The 20,179-nt window shown below is 41.9% G+C and overlaps 1 protein-coding gene across 1 annotated transcript in view; it reads left to right on the top strand.

Moving 5' to 3' along the window:
- The first annotated feature begins 665 nt into the window (after positions 1-665).
- FAM81A (family with sequence similarity 81 member A) overlaps positions 666-20,179 on the top strand; it is a 58,614-nt gene continuing 39,100 nt past the window's right edge. The window contains exons 1-2 of the mRNA XM_090029539.1: positions 666-1,802; positions 10,488-10,801. The gene's annotated coding sequence lies outside the window, so the exon portion shown is untranslated. The remainder of the gene's footprint in view (positions 1,803-10,487; positions 10,802-20,179) is intronic.

Raw genomic sequence — 20,179 nt, 5'->3', positions numbered from 1 at the left:
CCATTTTCCTTCCCCCTTCAATAAACCCTGTCATCATTTAATATTGCTTGCAAGTGGGGAAGTACACTCAGGCAGAATGTATTTACTCAGCTTTCTGTGTGGGGGTGCTCCAGGCAAAATTTACTTTCCCAGGTTTCTGGGTGGGGGCTCAAGCCAAGATAATACATTTGTGTAAAACCTTAATTGAACTTGGTCCTTGTTACTGGTGTCCCATGCCTGGCAGAAAGCTTACCTAAGAGTTGAGAAGAGGATGAAGCACCTTGGAATCAAAATTGAATGAAAGTTTTTGGTCAAATATTTCACTAGCCTGAAAAGGCACATCTGGGTTGACCAAAGCCATTTCTAAAATTGTGTCAGTTCATTCAGTCTTTTCGGTGGAAAAAAAAGTCGGGGGGGGGAAGACTTTGAAAAACTTTAATGTTTCATTTTGACATTTTAGAAGTAAAACATGTTGATACTTCATTTGAAAATGTTGGTTCATTTAAAAAATTGCCTGAATTACATTTAACAAGTTTAAAAAACAAACCATTTTGTTTTGGTTTAACTGAAACATTTTGTTCAAACCAAACTTTTAATTCTTTTTTTTAATATATTTGTTTTGGCAAGAAAACTTAAGAGTGTTCATTTCAAGTCAACCCAGAACAATTTTCTTCATTGCTTTGGTTTGGCCAGAAAAAACTGTTGTTAGTCACTGTTCTTCTTAAAATAATACAATGCTTGTGTCCCGTTAGCCATTAATACACAGTCTCTGTCCCCAAAAATCCACAGTCAAAGGTCCTCATCCTGTAGGTATTTCTGCAGGTAGTGCTTTTGGCATAGGAGTCCCAGTAACATGTTGAATGGGATTTCACGTGCAGCTTCTAAATCAGAGTGTGAATAATGAAATAAATAGTATTCTAACAATTAGTTAGCTATATAGTCACTCACGTAAATGTGTTCCTTCCAAACCATTTTGAAAAGGCAGTGCCCACTGCTATTACTCATTTCAAACAATTTAGCATTTTTCAAATTAACCTCTGACTGTTAAGAATAGTGGGTAACAGTGGTTAGTAGGAAAAATGGAAACAGGCAATGGTTAATAGAAATACAGAGCTTCCACCAGATACTCCTTATTAAATTAAATGAAGTTCCACAATCATTTAGATATTAGCCATAATGGAATAATTTATCCAAGGCCAACTTCACAAATATTTGGTGGGCTAAATAAAATAGGACTCTAGTCTGAGCTATTCGTGGTGTAGGTTCTGATTTTGCAATTGGTTCCATGGGGTAGACAAAAGTCAGCAAAGTTCCCTATAGGTAAACAAATGTCCTTTAATGGATCAGATTGCAGGATCGACATCTTGGCTTGCAAAGCAAGTCTGAACCACCCCTGGTTTGCAAACATAAAACCTGACTGATGAGGTGTTGCAAAATCCAGACCACCCTGGTCTGTTCATTATAGAAATGTGACAAAACTTAAACTGTATTTATCTGGCTTCTCCTTTAGTCCCACAAATGTTGGTGGTTTGGATAAAGTAGAATAGCTCCCTTGAATTAGATCCATGCTTGGTTTTGAAAAATCAGACCGTCATTTCCTCAACTCAGCTCTACTTACATTACTGACCAAATTAAACTTGTGTATTGGATGCCTGGCCATCATTTGATATTGATACTGGAGGGAAAAATAGTTTAACTGAAAAAATGGTTGGATGGTAAATATGAACACAAACTACTATTAACATAAAAAGTATATCTGACAGAGTTGTAAGTGACCAAGAATTTATAGCAATTGAGCTTCACACTTCAGTTTCCAGTAGAAGGTGAGTAGCAACAGTTTTACTAGAACTGGATAAAAATTGGTTTGCATAGTATTTCACTCAAAGAAAATATGTAAACTGTATACAACAGAGAGGAAAGGTTAAAAAAATCAACAAATTGTTGCTCTTTCTGCATTGACTTATGTTATGGATATAACACTATACAAAAATATAAAGAATAATGTGTATTACTGTATGTACATGTTTGCTTCTGTGTGTGTATCATTTGTATCATATGGATTTTATATGTGTGTGTTCTTATATTTGTTTTGTACCTGGCATTTATGTTTATTTCCTTTAGGGAATATTGAAGAGATTAGAAAGGCAAGATACTGGAGATTAGGAAGAAACTTCCTCACCACCCTGTGCAAGTTATTAAATAATTGTCCATTATGAGGTGGATTTTTTTTGTTTGTTTTTTGTTTAATGTTTGGATGCAGTTAGTACTGACAAAGGACTAGGCTAGGTATACCATTGGTATTAACCCAATATGGAAATTCATTTGTTATATGTATTAATTTGTTATGTATTTAATGCTAATATCAAAAGTATGTTTTATATATAATATGCTCCATATAATATATAACATAATATTAGAAAATGTTGACAAAATAGAATATGATTGCCTTAAATTTAATGTGCCTGTCATACACCTTTTTTAATGAGGGGTTATGTCCACAAAATGACATGCTTGTAGTTATTATGACAATGAACTTTATAGCTTTTAAGTCTGTGGAGCAGAATCTGTAGTCCAGAGTCATTTATCTAAGCTCCCTATACAATTCATGGCTTAGGGGAGGAGGGCAGGAGGGATATAGACCTTGAAATAGATTCACAACATCCTCATGCCTGGGCAGGAACTGCCTAAACCAACCAGTAGGAAATGCTGAAGACAGGAGTTTGAGATGGGTGTGCCTAAAAGCAGAGAGACCTATTGTTTTAAAGCCATGCCACTTAAAAAAAAAATCACAATTAACTGTGCTGGAAGTTTGAAGCAAGAGTAAATACGATTCCTTAGCCTCCCATTCACCAGCGTGCTCACCAGGGAGGGAGTTGCCAGTCCAGACTGCTCCAAGGACTGTTTATGCATTTTTATATTAAGAGTCACTGGTTAAAATGTATATGCATTTTACATTAAACAGACATACTATATAGGAGAAATGCTAAGATTCAACTGAGAATATATTTTTATAGCAATTTTTTAAATTCTTGTGAAGAGCCAATAAAATTCAAATGCTGACATAGCTAGGAAAGCAAATTACTGTTCATAAAACTACAAGGTAGTAATGCGTTAATGTCATGGTATGCTAGTTACCTTGCTCAGAGTACATTTTTAACCAGTTGCAGAAGAAACCCAAGACAACCTAAGGTTGTAATGTAATAGAGCTGCACAACAGAGGTTTATTGCAGAAATTAACGTTTAAAAAAATGGAGACTGGCAAAGGTGGAGAGTATAAGACAAAACTGTCATTTTGATAACCAATGTAAATAGTCACTAGAATTTGTGAATATATTTTCACAGGATTTCTTATTGAGTATGAAAGTATAGATCGATAGCTTGAACGTGTGGCATATTATGGAGTGTCGAATCTTTATCTTCTTTCTGTTCATACTATTTAATGTAAAAATGACAGAGGCATAACAGAAGGCTGGCTTTTGGGAGATTATCATTCTTTGAGGGCAGTGGAATTAGCAAAAATATCTTAAGATAACTTTCGACCCTATGAGCAAGCATGTTTTTTTCATACACAATGGGCCTGATTCACGTTTCCAATATGAGTGTGTCTGTATTATGAATTATATCAGTATAGTTATGTAGAGAAGAATAAGCATCCATACTGCATTGTATTAGGAAAAGGAAGATTGCTTGGACAGGAGTTATGAGAGCTTGGTTCTGGGGAGGCCAAAGGGAAAAGAGGGGAAGTGGCAATATGTGACTACTAGAAGAAAAAGTGCCTGCAGAATTTAAGAGCCACAGATTGAAGCCAGCCACCACTTTCAAGCATTGTATAGTGGAACAGCTGAGGAAAAGGCAGAGAGGACTTCAGCAGGCATGATGCAGAGGACTCAGTAGACTAGAGAGCAGAAAGGGCAGGGCTCCAGGGATGGGATCTCTAGGACCACTGCACCAAGAAGGAAAAAGAAGAATCATGGTGGTTGCTAACTCCCTTCTGCAAGAGACAGAGGTACCAATTTGTCATCCATATTTGGGGTTGCTTGGAGTCTGAACTCAGGATGTCACAGAGAGACTGCCAAAGCTCATACATCCATCAAACAACTACCCTTTCCTGCTTGTCCATGTAGGCAACAACAATACTGCCAGGAACAACATTGAACAGATCAGAGGCAACTATGAGGCTCTTGGCAAGAGGGTTAAGGACGTTGGAGCACAAATGGTGTTCTCTTCATCCTTCCCTGTGGAGGGCAAGGATCACCATATCTTGGAAGTAAATTTATGGTTGAGATGGTGGGGTTGGCGTGAAGGCTTTGGGTTCTTTGACAACAGGTGAGTGTTCTAGGGAGGAGGACTGCTATCAAGAGCTGGGATCCATTTGATCAGAATAGGTAAGATCATCTTTGGGAGTCATCTGGCCAGCCTAATAAGGAAGGCTTTAAACTAGGTTCCATGAGGGATGGTAATCAAAACCCTCCAGCAACAGAGCAAACAATCCACAGGGAATAGAACCAGAAGAAGCAGCTCAACTCTGGGAAAGAACCAGAAAACCACAAGACAGTAACAGGTGATGCAAAAGGGAACCAAGTAAGTCAAAATGTGAAATATGTCCAATGTATATATGCAAAAAGTATGGGAAATAAGATGGACTGGAAGCTGCAGCCTGTGGAAAGAACTATGACCTGATTGGTATCACTGAGACCTGGTGGGAACAGCTCCTATGACTGGAATGTCAACACTGAAGGTAACCCTTTTTTTTGGAATTACAGAGTTGTGAAAAAATGATGGTGTCACCTTGTAAGTCAAAAACACACGCTTTTTCCCTGGTTCAGGAGGAAGAAGACAACAGAGCACAATATATTTGGGTGAAGAAAAGTGAACAATGCAGCAGTGATATAATGGTGGGGTTTAAAAAAGGCCGCTAAATAAGGATGAGGAGGTAGATAAGGCTTTTCAAGAAGGAGACAAATCTATCCAAAAGCTATGGTATGGTCCTGATGGGAGACTTAAATTTTCCAAACATCAGCTGGAAAAGCAATACTGTCAAACATAAAATGCTGAATCAATTCCTAACTTTTGTGGAGTCTGCAGTGTGACGCAGCTGCACAAAAAGTGAATACAGTTTTGAGATACATCACTAGAATCATTAGGTGCAAGACATGGGAGATAATCGTTGCCACTAATTAGGCCTTATCTAGAGTACTGTTACTGTGTGCAGTTTTGGGTTCTATATTTTAAAAAGCATGTGGAGAAGTTAGAGAGGGTCAGCGGTGGGTGACACAAATGATAAGAGGCTTGGAAGGCAAGTCAGATGAACAGAGGTTGAAGGAACTAGGCATGTTCAACTTGTGGAAAAGATCCTTAAGAGGGCGCATGATAGCAGTCTTCAAGTACTCCTATTTACTCAAGAACAAGATTTTTTTTTCACCAATCAGCATAGATGAAAAATTCCCTCGTTTTACATTCACATGAAAGGAAATATCATTAAATAGATTGTCTATCCTCGAACTTCTACCAAAAGGAGCATGTGCTGAGTAATAGAAACTAACTATGAAGTTGATTAAATGTAGCCAACACTGAGCATGGCTATAAAATACAAGGCCTGTATTGAGCAAGTATGCTGATGGGAACCAACCACAAAGATAGGTTAGTGCAGCCATCTGAATAAGATATATGGTAGTGCCCATTCATGTGGGCTCAGTGTCAAAATCCATCATAACTTCAAACTGATAATCCTTTGAGCAATTTGCATTTGATTTCAGTCTCACTGGATTATAGAAATCCATAGTGTTCAATCCCATGCTCAAGTTGTTTTTGTTTACCAGTAATGCCATTTCCATTTAAGTCTTTCAGCAGAGCGCTTTCCTTCTTGACTGGTTTGTACCATTATACAAAAACAAAGGGGATAGAAGCAACTGTGACAATTTCAGAGGTATCTCCCTCTTGAACTCTGTCAGAAGAATTGTCATGCGCATCATGCTCCCTAGGCTGCAGTCTCTAGGTGAAAGAATCTATCCTAAAAGTAATGCAGTTTGTACTCAGGATGCTCCATCATTGATATAGTATTTTCAGTCAAGCAACTGTACTGAGAAAAACTAATACCACTGTATATAGCCTTTGATATAGTCAACAGACGGCCTTTTTACCGTTCTGAAGAAATTGGGTTGTCCCCCCCAAACAGTTGAACATTATTCACTTATTATATCAAGGCATGAAGGCAACTATAGTATATGGAAACAGAGAATCAAATGCCTCTGAAATCAACAACAGAGTGAAAAGGGTGTTTCAGCCTCTGTACTTTTTAGTATATACTTTTCATTTCTACTTCTTCATGCATTCAAGGACAGCAATGATTGCATTTATCTTCAAACCAGACTAGATGGAGGCTTGTTCAACATTGCTAAGTTTAGAGCAAGTTGAAAGAGCCGGTTCTGAAAGATTTCCTGTTTGTGGATGATATGGCCTTCACAGCCCACAGTGAATCTTCCCTATAAAATCTTCCCTATAAAATCTTTTGGGCAGATTTTCTGAGTCATGCAAGAGCTTCAGGATGGCAAAAAAGACTCAAAAAGACTCTGATCTTATGCCAAGGGGTGGAAGAACCAATGCCTGACATCGTTGTGGAGGATAACTCTTTTGGTGTCATCGACAGTTGTTGCTACTTGAATTCTACAATCAGCAGGAATTTTGAACTTCAGACTGAACTACCTAACAAAATTGGAAAAGCAGCTAAGAATTTTAGGCTATTACAGAAATGTGCATGGTCTAACAGCAAATTATTAACTAAGATGAAGATACAAATCAACAAGAGTTGTGTGCTATCATCCCTGCTTTACAGTTCAGAAACATTGAATACATATGCTAGGCAAACCAAGAGACTGAACAGCTTCCATATGAGATGTCTGCATAAGACAAGAGTAATTTCTCTTGTATAAAATGACAGAATCCAAGGAGACTTTTGGGGGAATACTGAAAGAAGTGCAAGGGCAACTATTAAAGGAGAACAGGAAGTTATGGTTTCATTTGATTGTGTTTAAATCACAATGTGTAAAATATTTAAATAATTGTAATGAGCAGGTTTAGCAAGCTGTAAGTCAATGTAATTATTTGACTCTGACTTTTATCCCATCCTCTGAATCACATTCTGATTCACCATTGAAACACAACCTTACTCTGTTTCTAATGCATTAAAAAAAGCACACGTACTCAAGAAGCATGCCTAAACCAGACTTAAGCATGCATTTGTTTAGTGTCTAGGACAATTGAACTTTGAGGTAGTTACTAGAAAAATAATACCGTATTTACCCAAATCCAAAATGATGTTAAGTTTAAGACAACCCACCCTCCCAAATTAGGTTCTATACATGGAAAATTATCCGTTATATATTTTTTCATGTATAGAGTCTAATTATTGGAGGGTTATTTAAAATTTGTCCCCTCCTCACCATTGTGGGAGGGATGGGAAGAAGCAGCAGGACCGGGGGGGGGCGGGAAGCAGCAGTGAGACAAGTGGTCAGAGGGAACAGGCAACTTGACCCCAGTCCCTTGCCCCCGTGCAATTTGTCGCCCTGTCACTTTCCCTCCCCTGCGCCCCACCTCTGCCATTCCGGGTACCCATGTGCCTGCCTGTCTCTGATGCCTTGCCACTTACCTTCACTGGTGCCTGCCCCCCTGGCCATTTGTTTCCCCTGCTGCCTGCCACCCCCACCTGTCACCCCTGTCCCTTGGCCCCCACGAAAGACTACACCACTGCTGCATTCTGCACCACTGGATGCCTCTGCATTGCATTCCTCACCACACTAGGTCCCACGGCACTGAGTGTTGCACACCATCCTGTGCCTCTGTGCCATCCATTCCACTCTGGGTCTCTCACTGCTTGGTGCCTTTACGCCACCATGTGCTTACATGCTACTCTTTGCTTCCATGCTGGGTCCTCTGCACTGGGTCCCGCACCACTCCTTGCCTCTGTGCTGGGTCCCATGCCACTCCCTGCTCTGTGCTTTGTTCTTCACTGTCCTTTGCCTCCAGCCTGGGATCTGCACCACTACATGCCTCTGCATTGTGTTCTTCACTACTCTGTGCCTCGCTAAGTGGTTTCCTGCTTCCTCTTCCAACTAGAAGTACTGCACATTTACTTGATTCTAAAATGAGGGTCTGTTTTCCCCAGGTTGGATGAGGTATAAAAAATGTTGTCTTGGAATTGAGTAAATATAATAATACTAGCAAGAACAACATAATCAATGGATTCCTTCTGTCTTTTCACTATATGCCAGAGAAAAATTGTGACATCTATCCTTAAAATTGTGATGTTAGACTGATTTTAGATCTAATTAAGGAATAGCTTAAACTTAGGTTCAGGGAGTTAGTCTCCTTTTGCTGAAGCTAACTGGAAAATTCTATTCATACAAAATTTTGTTCTTGCTTCTACTGATATTAATCTGGAATGACTATAATGAATGGAAATTAGAGGAAGATTTCTAACTGACTGAAGGAATGAGAACTTATTTCATGATGGAACTTGATAAGTTAATGAATTGGATTGTATGATGCCATTGCCTCTGATAGAAAGGGAATTTTTTATCAGAGGCAATGGCAGCATACAGTCCAATTCATTAACTTACCAAGTTTCATCATGAAATAAGTTCTCATTCCTTCAGGTGACCTGAAGAAGAGACATTTTGTGTTCAGAAGCTTGTCTAACATCTCTTCCCACTATACTTCCCACTTTAGTTGGTACAGCAAAAGGTATCACCAAAAAAACTTTACTTCCCTATTAAATAAATTGTTGTTATTGTGGCATCTTCTAAACTATCTAAATACATCTTTGAAAAATTAAATCCATCTTTCCATTATCAGAAAATAAAAACATCAAAGGACTAGACAAAAACAAAAAGTTTTTGTTTTCCCTTTGTTGATGATACCAAGCAAGCCTGGGTACAGGTAAAAAAGCAATCAGGCTTGATAAGGTATCATTTATAATAAGACAGAATTTTAATTGGGTTAATTTTAGCTTAGAGAAACACAATCAAGTTTTTCAAATTGTCAAAGGAAACAATTACTTTTCCAAGTTCTAGGATGATATGAGCAACAAAAGAGTTAAAAACCATAAACAATTAGACCAACTGAGTACTCAGTAGGTTTAATAAAAGATATCACATCTACTCAAAGAACCTTGCCTGCCTATGTCCTTAGACCAACACAGCTACAACTAAAAACCCAGTAACTATATCTATAATGTTTTGTATTCCTTACACAGTGAAAACTCATAAATATCAATGAGAAATAGAAGTGCACAAATATTTCTGTTCGTTCAAAGTGGAAAACACTGCTCAGCTCTGAATAACAAAAAAACAAAACTTACTTTTACTTTTATGCTTGAAAACCTTAAGCTCAATCCTCCAAACACTTATGCACATAAGTAGTTTGGCACCAGTCCTTTTGGTGTTAGTGGGGCTACACATACATATAATGTTAAGTATAACTATGTATTCGTAGTGTGAGAAAATACAGTTGTATTTTAGGACCCGTGTTTGTCAAGCTACTATTTAATTTTGAAAGTATCTACTTCCACATTAGGCCTAATCCTCTGAAATACAGTTGACTTAACTGTGAAAAGAAGGCAATCGACCCATTGGTTCAGATCCCTAACTACTTTTATATAAAAGTATATGAATACCAATAAGCCTATTACCACATATACTTGATTGCTACCATTGCAATGATTTGTATTGATAACGATAGTGGTATTTGATATCTGTTTCAGCCAAAAGTAAATGTAGTTGGTATCTGCTTGGCTACACTAGGTTTGATTACTGCTAGGTTGCTCAAAGGCAACTCAATCAAAGCAACAGAATCATGCCAGTGTAAAAATAGAGGGATACACTATGTATTCTGGCTATGTGTTTCCTATGGATCACATCCCTTTTTTGTGCAAATGTACACATTCGAATGCTATAACACACATGCATGTTTTTACAGAAAGAAAAACTAGACTAGCTTTGTGACCAATTGAAAATATGCCCCTTAACCTTTCAAACTTTTCTTTAAAATTGTCAGCCATTCAAACTGACACAATTTGACTGTTCTGTGTTCGACCCTGATTTGGGGAAAGTCCACATTTGTAGGACAGACTCTTCTTTTGTTTATGCACGGAGGAATTCAGAGTAACTGAAATTAGCCTCCTCAAAACTTCCTTCCCCGGCCGGCACGATGTGGATTAGCGCAGGGACTCCGCAGACAGTGCTGAATAGAGGGCAGGCTAACCACAGCCGCTGCTTTTGTGCTTGGCCCAATACTGTGTCTAGAATCTGTCATTGTTAGTCATTCACACTGTAACATATGAAATAAGGTTTTTATTTGCTGGATCTTTCCCCTCCCTCTTCTGCAAGGAGCTGACATTACTGTGAAATAATTGTGAGGAAATGGTGATTAAAAGGAGATTTGTTCTGGCTGCTGGAGTGTGTGTGAATATTTGCCTCCTATAAATAAGTCTTTTTCTCTGTTTATTGGGAGAGGTTTGGCTCTCTCAGATTGAACTGCAGGTTTCTATGGTGACAGCGTCCTGGCAACAACTCTCAGCAGCTGCTTTTTCCTCCATCAACCAGGCCTAGTGGCAGCAGGCCCAGCAGAGAGGGAGAGGACCTGGCTGCCGCCAGCAGCAGGAAAGGACGGATGGACACCCGAGCCGTCTAGCTGCAGTCTGCAAATCTGCATACAGCTACCACAGAAGTAAAACCACGCTAAAAAGCTGAGCGGAGACATCCAGCAGGGAGGCTGCTAGGATGCAGGGGAAGGATAGGCAGCCATGTCCTCCCCTAATTCAGCACTGGTGAGTGAGAGCAGTGGCTGTAAAATGACTAAGAGTCTGTCTGAACTTTGACCATTTCTGTTGCATGATAATATCATGATATCTGTGTTGTGATGTTACATCAGTTAACTCCCATTATGCGTTTCCAGGCTCATCTCCATAATTTTATACATCTCACATGGAGGTGTGTTGCAGTCACTTTAGTAGGGGTCTGTGAAACTTCATAATATTGCAATGCAGTGTGGCAATGTAATAGCTTGTTTGATGCACCTCGGTCATGGTTGTTTTTAATCCATCCTAACCTTGGCACACTGACATTTTTATTCACTTCAGAAACCTGTCCAAAGGTGTTGCAGTGCTCCAGTGAAACATTGGGACACTACGACTCCTGAGTTTGTCCTGTCACACACTTCATGTCACAGTGTATCATCTCCAAAGATGTTTCTAGATACAAAGGGTGGCTAACACATTAGCTGTAGATTTGGGAGGCTTGGGTTCAGGTCACTCCTTTGAGACAGCATCCCTGTGTGACTACAGAAAAATCACAGATCTCTTTGTGCCACTGTGTCCTGTCAATAAAATGGGAATAAGCCACTTCCCTACTCCACAGGGTCTTGTGAGCATAGATTTGTAAAAGGCCCCAAGATGCTCAGGAATTTAGTAAGTACCTGGATACACTGAAATCAAGTACAGAACTGAGCTGCTACAGGTGCAATTGTCTCTTAATTTAGGGCAAGTGGAAAGTGAAAGACAGTGCAAGATCTTCCCCTGTGTTATAGTGAGAGAACGAGGCTATCACAAAACAAAACTTGACCCAGCACCAGTTTCTTTAGCATATCCTACAGTTTTATGTTCTTATTTCCTTGTTTTTCATTTCTGGTTCAAAAAATTTACAGGTTTGAATGAGATAGCTGAGGCCTAGGGCAATTTTGAAGTGGCTGTCTTTGTAGTCAGATATGGTGCTTAGAGCTGAAACATGTCTTTATATCTGCAGTCATCTAAACTTAAAGAATACTCAGAAAAGAACATGCCAAAGTTATGCTGAAATACAGGACTTTAAGATCTGTTCCTTAGAATAGTATTTTTAATGCTAATCCATTTATTAACATTAATGAACATTACATACATACACAGAGCAGGAACAGATCTATTATTTTTGATGTATAACTATTACTGTTTACAGCAGGGGCTGGTAATTTGTGGCCTGTGCCCTGGATCTGGCCCACAGAACTATTGGATCTGGCCTGTGGAAAGGAGCTGGGGGAGGGCACAGCTTCACTCACACTGCAGCTCGACGACTTACCTATGCTGTGGTTGGGTGGTAGGGAAAAGCAGCAGTGGCTGTCTCTGGGTTCCAGTCTGTCTTGGAACCAAAATGGGTTATTTTGGCCAGCCCCCAGAAAACCTTGCCATCTGCTGGTTTATAGGCTTTGCCAGCATATACTCATCCAGATCTGCAATAGAATTTATGGGTTTTGAACGTTGGTAAACAAGACCCTACAAATTCAGATTATGGAGTGCTTCGGAAGGGCAGCTGCTGTTATGTTCTAATTGTTACATGTGGACAAGCTGGGGGCAATACAAAGGTAGCAAAACCATTTCAACTTTAACACTGTAGCAGTATTAAAGCTGGAGCAATTTTGCTTCCTTTGTATCATTCCTGGTTTGTCTGCACATAACAATTATAACCCATCAGCTGTTGCCCTTTTGAAATGTCTCCAAATATTCATGTGTCCAGACCCTCAATCATAAAGTTCTGAATTTAGGGTCTGATCAACTCAGTGGAAGAATTTCCTCTAGCTTTAGTGGGCTCTGGATCATGTCTTTATTGAGGTTTGCCTGTTGGATATACAAAGATCCCTGTTCAGCCTACACTCAGACTATGGTTGAGTAAACTTTCGGTGCTTTGTCATGGATTCTGGATTGGATAAGGGCCTTGGGATTTGGCCCACAACCGGTGTGTCTACACGTGCATTAAATTTACTGCACAGTAAATTACTGCGAAATAAGTGGGAGTAGGCTAGAGTTAAAGCACATTAACACTGTGTTAGTTCCAAGCACTAAAGTTAGTCCCAAGTCAATCCACACACACAGTGTTACTGTGAAGTAAGGCATCTACATCTACATTATTGCGCAGTAACTAATCAGAAGTAAATTTGATATCAGGTATCAAATTTATGCTCAAGTTGGCATAAGTCATCATATTTACTGTGCAGTACAGGTGTGCATGTGTAGACATGCACCCATATTGTGCAGTAATTTAGGTTACTGCACAGTAAATGCACATGTGTAGATGCACCCAACAAGAATTTAAAAAAAATCACATTATGGAACTCCAAAACTGACAAGAAATGTAAACCAGCAGAAATCTGTCACTGAAGTAGTCGGTGAGGACATTAAATATAATGCAGGGTGATATAACTGCCTAAGAATGTCACTTCAGAAGGGAATTTTAGGTGTGTGAGGTCTAAGGTCTAGAGAGACTTGAGTGTATACCAAGGGTTGGTTTTATATTGAAATTAACATGTGACTGAATAATTCATATTTGGAAATCTATTTTACATATGTCAATACTTTTGATCAATTTTAGGACACTTTGTATTTGATCACATATCTATGACTACTTGGGGGGAGAGGGGAGGGGAAAGAGAAAAGAGAAAATTTGAAATGTTCTGAAGTCTTTCTGGTCCAAATATTAACTTCAATAGCAATTTTGTGTGCACAAGGAAAGTGGGATGAGAAAATGGTGTGTTGGGGTTAAAACATAAAAAGAAACTCATTAAACATAGCCAAATAAATATTTTAAAATGTTAAATATTTTGTCTTGAGTTTATGGCAGAAGACCAGATACTTTACTGGTGTAAATAAGCATATCTCTAGTAATGTCAGTGGAGCTATTTCTGAGTTAAAAAATAAGTTGCGTTTGACAGAGTTTTGAATATGTGAACAACAATAACAACTTTCTCTTATACAGTTATAAAAGAACTTACAGAGAAAATAAGTATCATTCTCCCCATTTAAAAGATTGGCAAAATAAGTTAAAGAGCATGCAAGTAATTTGTCAAAGGACAGCCAGAAAACCAGAGACAGAGTAGAGAACTGGAAGTAGGTCTTCTGAATTCTAGTCTGGTCCCTGTCCCAGTACTACATAGTGCCTCTACACATTCATTAACATGTCAGAGATACTGCTTATTAAGTTTAGTACTCAGTTAACCAAGTACTAAATCAATGCACAGTAACTTGCACTACTGCACAGTAGCATTGGCGCATGAGTTTTTAGTGATACTTACTGCACAGTAGCCTAATACTACTGCGTAGTAGTGTATTTAACACAGTTTTTCCCCGGCATGCTACTGCTCAGTTTTATTAGGCTACTGCACAGTCTCATGTAAACATGCCCAACATTGCTTTAAAAAGCATTATATCACTTTTTAAAATGACTTGTTTATGGAGCACCATGCTGTGCTGAACACACACACTGTTTTAAAAATGCTTATTTGTTCTTTTTTTATTTTAGTACATGAACATGCTTTACATTTTGATGGGTTTTTTTTCAGGATATCCCTTCCAGCTATTTTGAAGTTTAAAAGCTAATGCTTTAAATTGATATAAATTTTGTTTTTAAATTATGCATATGTAGATATGCACTGCATTGTACCAGATTTCCTCAGCAATTCCAAAATTGTCTCATATAGATCAGATCTCTAGTTTTAATGGGTATTTCAGACTTACAAATAATTTAAGATCAGGCCTGGAATGGAAAGGGAATGAGCACTAGGCTATGTAAAAAAGCACATTGTTTTGCATAGGGTGGAGTAGCTGGATTTACTAGAAGTAGCTACCACCCTTTTTTGCAAATAGTCAGATGAGAACAAAGATCCTGAGCCAGATACTGATCTCACTTACACTTGTTTAAAATTCACAGTTGCTTTACTGAAGTTAATAGTGTTATGCACTGACCTCAGATACTGGCTGACTACAATTAAAGATCATAAATAGGCTTCATAGTTACTACTTTTCAAAGCGTGGCTGCTCAAAGGATAAACAAATGGTTAATGAGAGTCACTTCTGGCCAGATTTTCAGTGATCGCTGTTTTTACAGGCAAAAGTTAGTTAGGTGTCTAGCTGCCAAGATTTGCACCTGTGGAACATGTTCTACCAAATAATTTGCTGTCATTTAAATAATTTTGCTCCATTCTTCAGCTCACACATTCTTAACATTCTGTGTTGTCCCATATGTGTTTTGTTTCTGTATCAACCATTGAGGTTAAAACGTTTCCTATTTCTGCCTCTATTATTTCCCGTAAGTACCATAATTTAGCAAAGCTGACTGTGCTTGCTGATTTTTCCAGCTTCTGATTCTGGATATTCATTACTCAATATGCTTTATTTTTGTGTGTGATTTCCTTTCTTAAGATTGCAATATACAATTAGAATCAAATCAGGGGGCCTAGTTAAAGTGCAGTTAGGGTATAACCCTGTATAAAAGACTTAACACTTGTATTATTGTATTGGAAAATTTTTAATATACATGAGAGCTCACTTAGGTTTGAATTACAAAAAACTCTTATTAACTGTGTCATAGAGTCTGCCTGTCTGTCTCAGAAGAGATTTTCAAATGGCTGAGTTTCTTGTACTAAGGTGGTGCATTTCTAAGTGTGAACTTAACACTAAGAGCTAGATTGTGATATTCTAATTCACCGGTGTCAAACTTATCTGGCTCTGTGGGGCCAGATGTGGGCCAAATGAGTGGTGTGGGATCAGTCCATGGACCAAAGGATGGAGTGGAGCTGGTCTTGCAGGCCAGATTGGTCCCATGACCCCTTCTACACCTTCAGGTCCAGGACCTGGTGGGAAGAGGCCTAGCATCCCAAGTGCTTAGCTGCCATTATGGGAACAAACCATAGTGCTGGGTTCCTTCCCACAGTGCTGCTCGCATTTGGCTACAGCTGCAGGAAGATCGCCTCATCAAAGCTGGGGGCCAGCTGACCCAGCTCTGTGGGCTGTATCTAGCCCATGGGCTGTCTGTTTGTCACCCCTGCTCTAATTCACAATGAATAGTAGCCACAAATTTCTGGCATTTTAATATCAGTTGCTGAGTTCATTGAGATCATTATAAAACATTCAAGTAAGGCATTCTTCTACCTTTGAGTTGCTAAATTAATGAAGCTTTCACCTGGAGTTATGTGTCTCAACTTTGACTGTTGTAAATTTTCTCAGATTGGTAACTATGGTACAGCTGTTGATGCTAACCACCTGTCACTCTTGATCCATACAAAGTTTAAGCAAGGCTAGGAGAGGACTGTCACCTTTGAGCTAATGTTCTTGTTTTACCTGCTTTAAAATAATAATTTAGCATTATTTCTATGGATTTTTGTGTATCACCTAAACATATGGTCACACTGGGGAAGTAGTTTAGAGAGTTATAGTTTGGCTTTAGGTGTGTTCACATGATCACAGGTGTCAGTGTTAAGTCATGAGGGCAAATCCTTATTTACTCTAAGTTGTTATAATTCTCAGTTCACTGAGAACCCACCCTAGGGTAGTGATTTCAAAGCCCAATGCTACAGAAATATACTGCTGAAGTTAATGAGACTACTCATGACAGTAAGGCTGGGGGCACACATTCAAAAAGCCCAAGCCTAAATTAATTTAATCTTTGCAGATTAGTTTAACCTGCAGAGAGTCAATCAGTTTCCAAGTGTATAGGTATTCCCTTTCTATTCAGGAAATGCAGGCACATGCCTTCAATGGCTCAAGCCAGAAGCCTGGGGGTGCTAGAGCTGAGGAGGGTTACAGGGAAGCTGAGCTGAGGAGCAGGTCATAGCCAGGCCCCAGCAGGGCTGCCCCAGAGGCTAGCTGACAGTGGGAGCAATCCCAGCACATGGGGCTGCCCGGCTCCAGAGGGGAACTCTTCCTCCTGCTTTCCCCTCATCACTTCCCCCTCCTCCCTCTCCCCCACTGTTGCAGGGCTGGGAGGGAAGCCCTGTTCAGTGCTGGGGGTGCTCTTCTGTCCTGTCCCCTCTGCTGCCATGGGTTGGGGAGGGAGGCTCTGTGAGGCTGCCTGGCCCCAGAGGGGGACTCTTCCCCCTGCTTCTCCCTCATTGCTACAGGGTGGGGACAGGGGGCTCGAAGGGATACTGTCCAGCCCCAGAGGGGGACTCCTCCCCCGCCCAGGTCTGGGGGAGGCTCTGTTTCATGCTGGGGGGAAACTATTCCCCCTCCTCCTCCATACTGTAGAGGGGTAGTGGGATGGCAGAGCTCACCTGGGCAGGGTGTGGGTGTGAGGGTGGGGCAGTGTAGGGACCCCAACACACTCCTGCCCTGGTGTGCACCCCATGCTGCCTGGAAGCAGCAGCAGGCAGGGAGGTCAGGGTGCTCGTGCACTGAGCACATGCAGCTCCAGCCAGTGTTGTGTGGGGGGAGGGACCAGAGAATGCCCCACCTCCGGGGCTCTGTTCTCTGTGCCTGTAGTTCCAGCGCTTACAGTGAGGGAAACCCTGTACTGGAGCTTACTGCCTGCCCTTCTCCCTGCTGTGCAGCCCCACCCTGCGCTTCTGCATGGAGTCCAGTGCAGGGCTTCCCCGCTGTGAGTGTTGAGCTGCAAGTGTGCAGCACAGAGCCCCAGGGATAGAAGCAGCCAGGCAGGCTGCATGGGGCTGTGCTCCTTACCCCCAGTGCAGTGCTGGCTGCCTCTATTGAAGGGATTCCATGCTGCGTCCTTGCAGCTCTACACTTGCAGTAGGAAATCACCATGCTGGACTCTGTGCAGAAGCAGGGGGTGGGACTCCCTCTACTCCTGGCAGAGTGCAGGGACCTGCACAGCAGTGAGCAGGAAAAGCAGCAGGATCCAGTGCAGGGCTGCCCCTACTGCAAGTGCTGGAGCTGCAGCTGCAGCATGGAGCCCCAGCGATGGGGCAGGCTCTGCTCCCTCCCCTTGCACAGCGCTGGCTGGAGTCACGCCTGCGCAAGGCACGAGCACCCTGACCTCTCTTCCTGTTGCTGCTGCCAGGCAGCAGGGGGTCCATGCCATGTCCCTATAACCCCCACCCTCACACCCACACCCTGCCCAGTTATGCTTCATGCTCCTGCTGTTCTTCTAGGGGGAGGAGGAGGAAGAGTTTCCCCGGCATGGAACAGAGACTCCCCCTGCCGCCACCCCTGCTCTGGGGCCGGGCAGCATTACAAGGACCACCCCCTCCCAGCCCGATGGCAGCAGGGGATGGGGCAGGGGAAGGAGGAGGAAGAGTTCCCATCCAGCTCCTCACAGAGTCCCCTTCCCCACCCTGGGAGGAGGAGAAGGAGGAAGGGGAAGAGTCCCCCTGAGCACAGAACAGAGCCCCCCTTGCTACCCTGCGGGACAACCAACCCAGCATGGCCCCGTTAAGGTGAAGGGGGCAGCAGGAAGGGTTAATTCCTCCTTCCATCCTTTCCCTGCAGCTGGGGTCTGCCAGCTCTGCAGCCCCCTCTCCTTTGCTCCCTGGCAGACAGGCTGACCCCGGCTGCAGTGGGGGAAGAGGGGAAGGAGGGAGGAATTAATCCCCTACCTGTCCACTTTGCCTTAATGGGACCTTGCCATCCACTGTTCCCACTAGGGTTGGTCCCTGCTTGGGCTAGAGAGCAGAGGGGCGGAGTCAGCTCTGCTGCAGAGCAGAGAACCCCACCCAGCTCAGAGAGCATGCTGGGATGCTGGGGGAGTCTGGTTTATCTTAAATCAGCAAGGGGTCTGGGACAGACATTACATAAACTGGTTTGAGCCAAATCAGTTAAGTCTGATACTACATTCAACCTGATTTATCTCAAACTGGTTTCAGCCATTTTGAAACTGGTTTATGTGCACTGAATGTCTGTTCTGTTACAGTTTTAAACCAGTTTCTAATCAATTAAACCAGTTTATGTGTAATGTCTGTCCGTAGCCTAAAACGAAAATTCTCCAAGATATAAATGTAGGGTTACCATATTTCCAGCATCAAAAAAGAGGACACCTGGCAGGGGGAGGGGAGGAGAAAAGGAGAGAGGGGCATATGATTGTGGTGGAGGGGAGTGATATGCTCATGCCCTGCCTCTGCCCCCACTCCTAAACCCCTGCCCCCCCAGCCCTGCCAACCCCCCTTACTCCCAACCCACAGCCCCCTGCCCACCCCCTTTCCCCCAGGCCTGTGGTGCCCCTCACTCCTGAGCTGCAGCTCCCTGCCCCCCAACCCTGCCACGGTCCCACACTTTGGACCCCCAGCCCCTGCCCCCCAGCCCTTCTGGTGCCCCTCACTCCCAACCTGCAGACCCTGCCCCCCAGCCCTGCTGCCCAAGCAGTTCCCACATTGCATGTGTGCCTGCTCTCTCACACACACTCTCTCTCTCTCTCTCTCTCTCTCTTTACCTGGCTTGCTGGGGTGTGTGCAGGGAGCATGTGACCCCCAACAGCTAGTCACCTTGCCTGCTGCTCCCAGCCTCAAGCGGTCCCAAGCAGCCAGCCTGGGAGAGCAGAGGAAGAGCAAAGAACCTGATCATTTCCTCTGATTTTAAAAATCCTCCCAGACACAGCATAGAGGGTCAAAAAAGACAACATGTCTGGGAAAACACAGACGTATGGTAACCCTATTAGTAAATAGGAATTAGATGCCTACCTTCTATTAATTTTTCACTGCACTTTGGGTGCCTTGCCACTGCCGGTGCTTTTAAAATCTCTAGATTTGATAGTGATAATATGTTTTTAAAACACCTCAAGCAGTTCATCCATCCATCCAACAGGAAAAGTACGAGATCACTGGAGTATAGTTTACTACCAAATTGAAGTGTTTGCATGGATTCTAGTGTGAGCACTAGATTTCAGTATAAATAAAAAACATTTGAAAGACGAAAAATGTATTCTTGAATATCTATCAGCAAAACAATTTAAAGCTAGCATAATCAACATTAATTTCATCTAACCATTTTCTGTAGCAAACCACTAACAATTCCAGTTTTGTAAATTCTCTTACTTCTGCCTGTAAAAGAATGTAGCCTTGATACCCATGGGGTGGTTAATGAGTTTTCAGAGGCAAGGATTTTTGCAGCGGTGCTATCTTTTACTGGAACAACTGCATGGTTGGGAGAGGTTTTAGCAGCAGCGTAACTAGGGCAGGGCAAGCAGGCTACCAGTACTGGATGCCAGCTAGAACGGGGTACCAGAATGATGCCCCTTAGATTTACCCCTGCTTGTCCATAGGGGCCAGACAGTGTAGCACTGCACCAGAGGTAAGTGAAGTGAGCAGTATGGAGCTCCCTTTGCTTCCTACCCCCTCCCCTCCTGTCCCCTCCTCGCCACCCTTGAACATTTGCCAGAGTAGGTATAGCCCTGTGCCCAATATATATGTAAGGGCAGGGGAGGAAGTGAAAAGGACGCTAGGGCCATGGGCCTGC

The sequence above is a fragment of the Crocodylus siamensis genome, chromosome 15 (assembly GCF_052110815.1).
Source record: "Crocodylus siamensis isolate JL-2025a chromosome 15, ASM5211081v1, whole genome shotgun sequence".
Taxonomy (NCBI): domain Eukaryota; kingdom Metazoa; phylum Chordata; order Crocodylia; family Crocodylidae; genus Crocodylus; species Crocodylus siamensis.
This window is presented reverse-complemented; position numbering and strand designations above follow the sequence as displayed.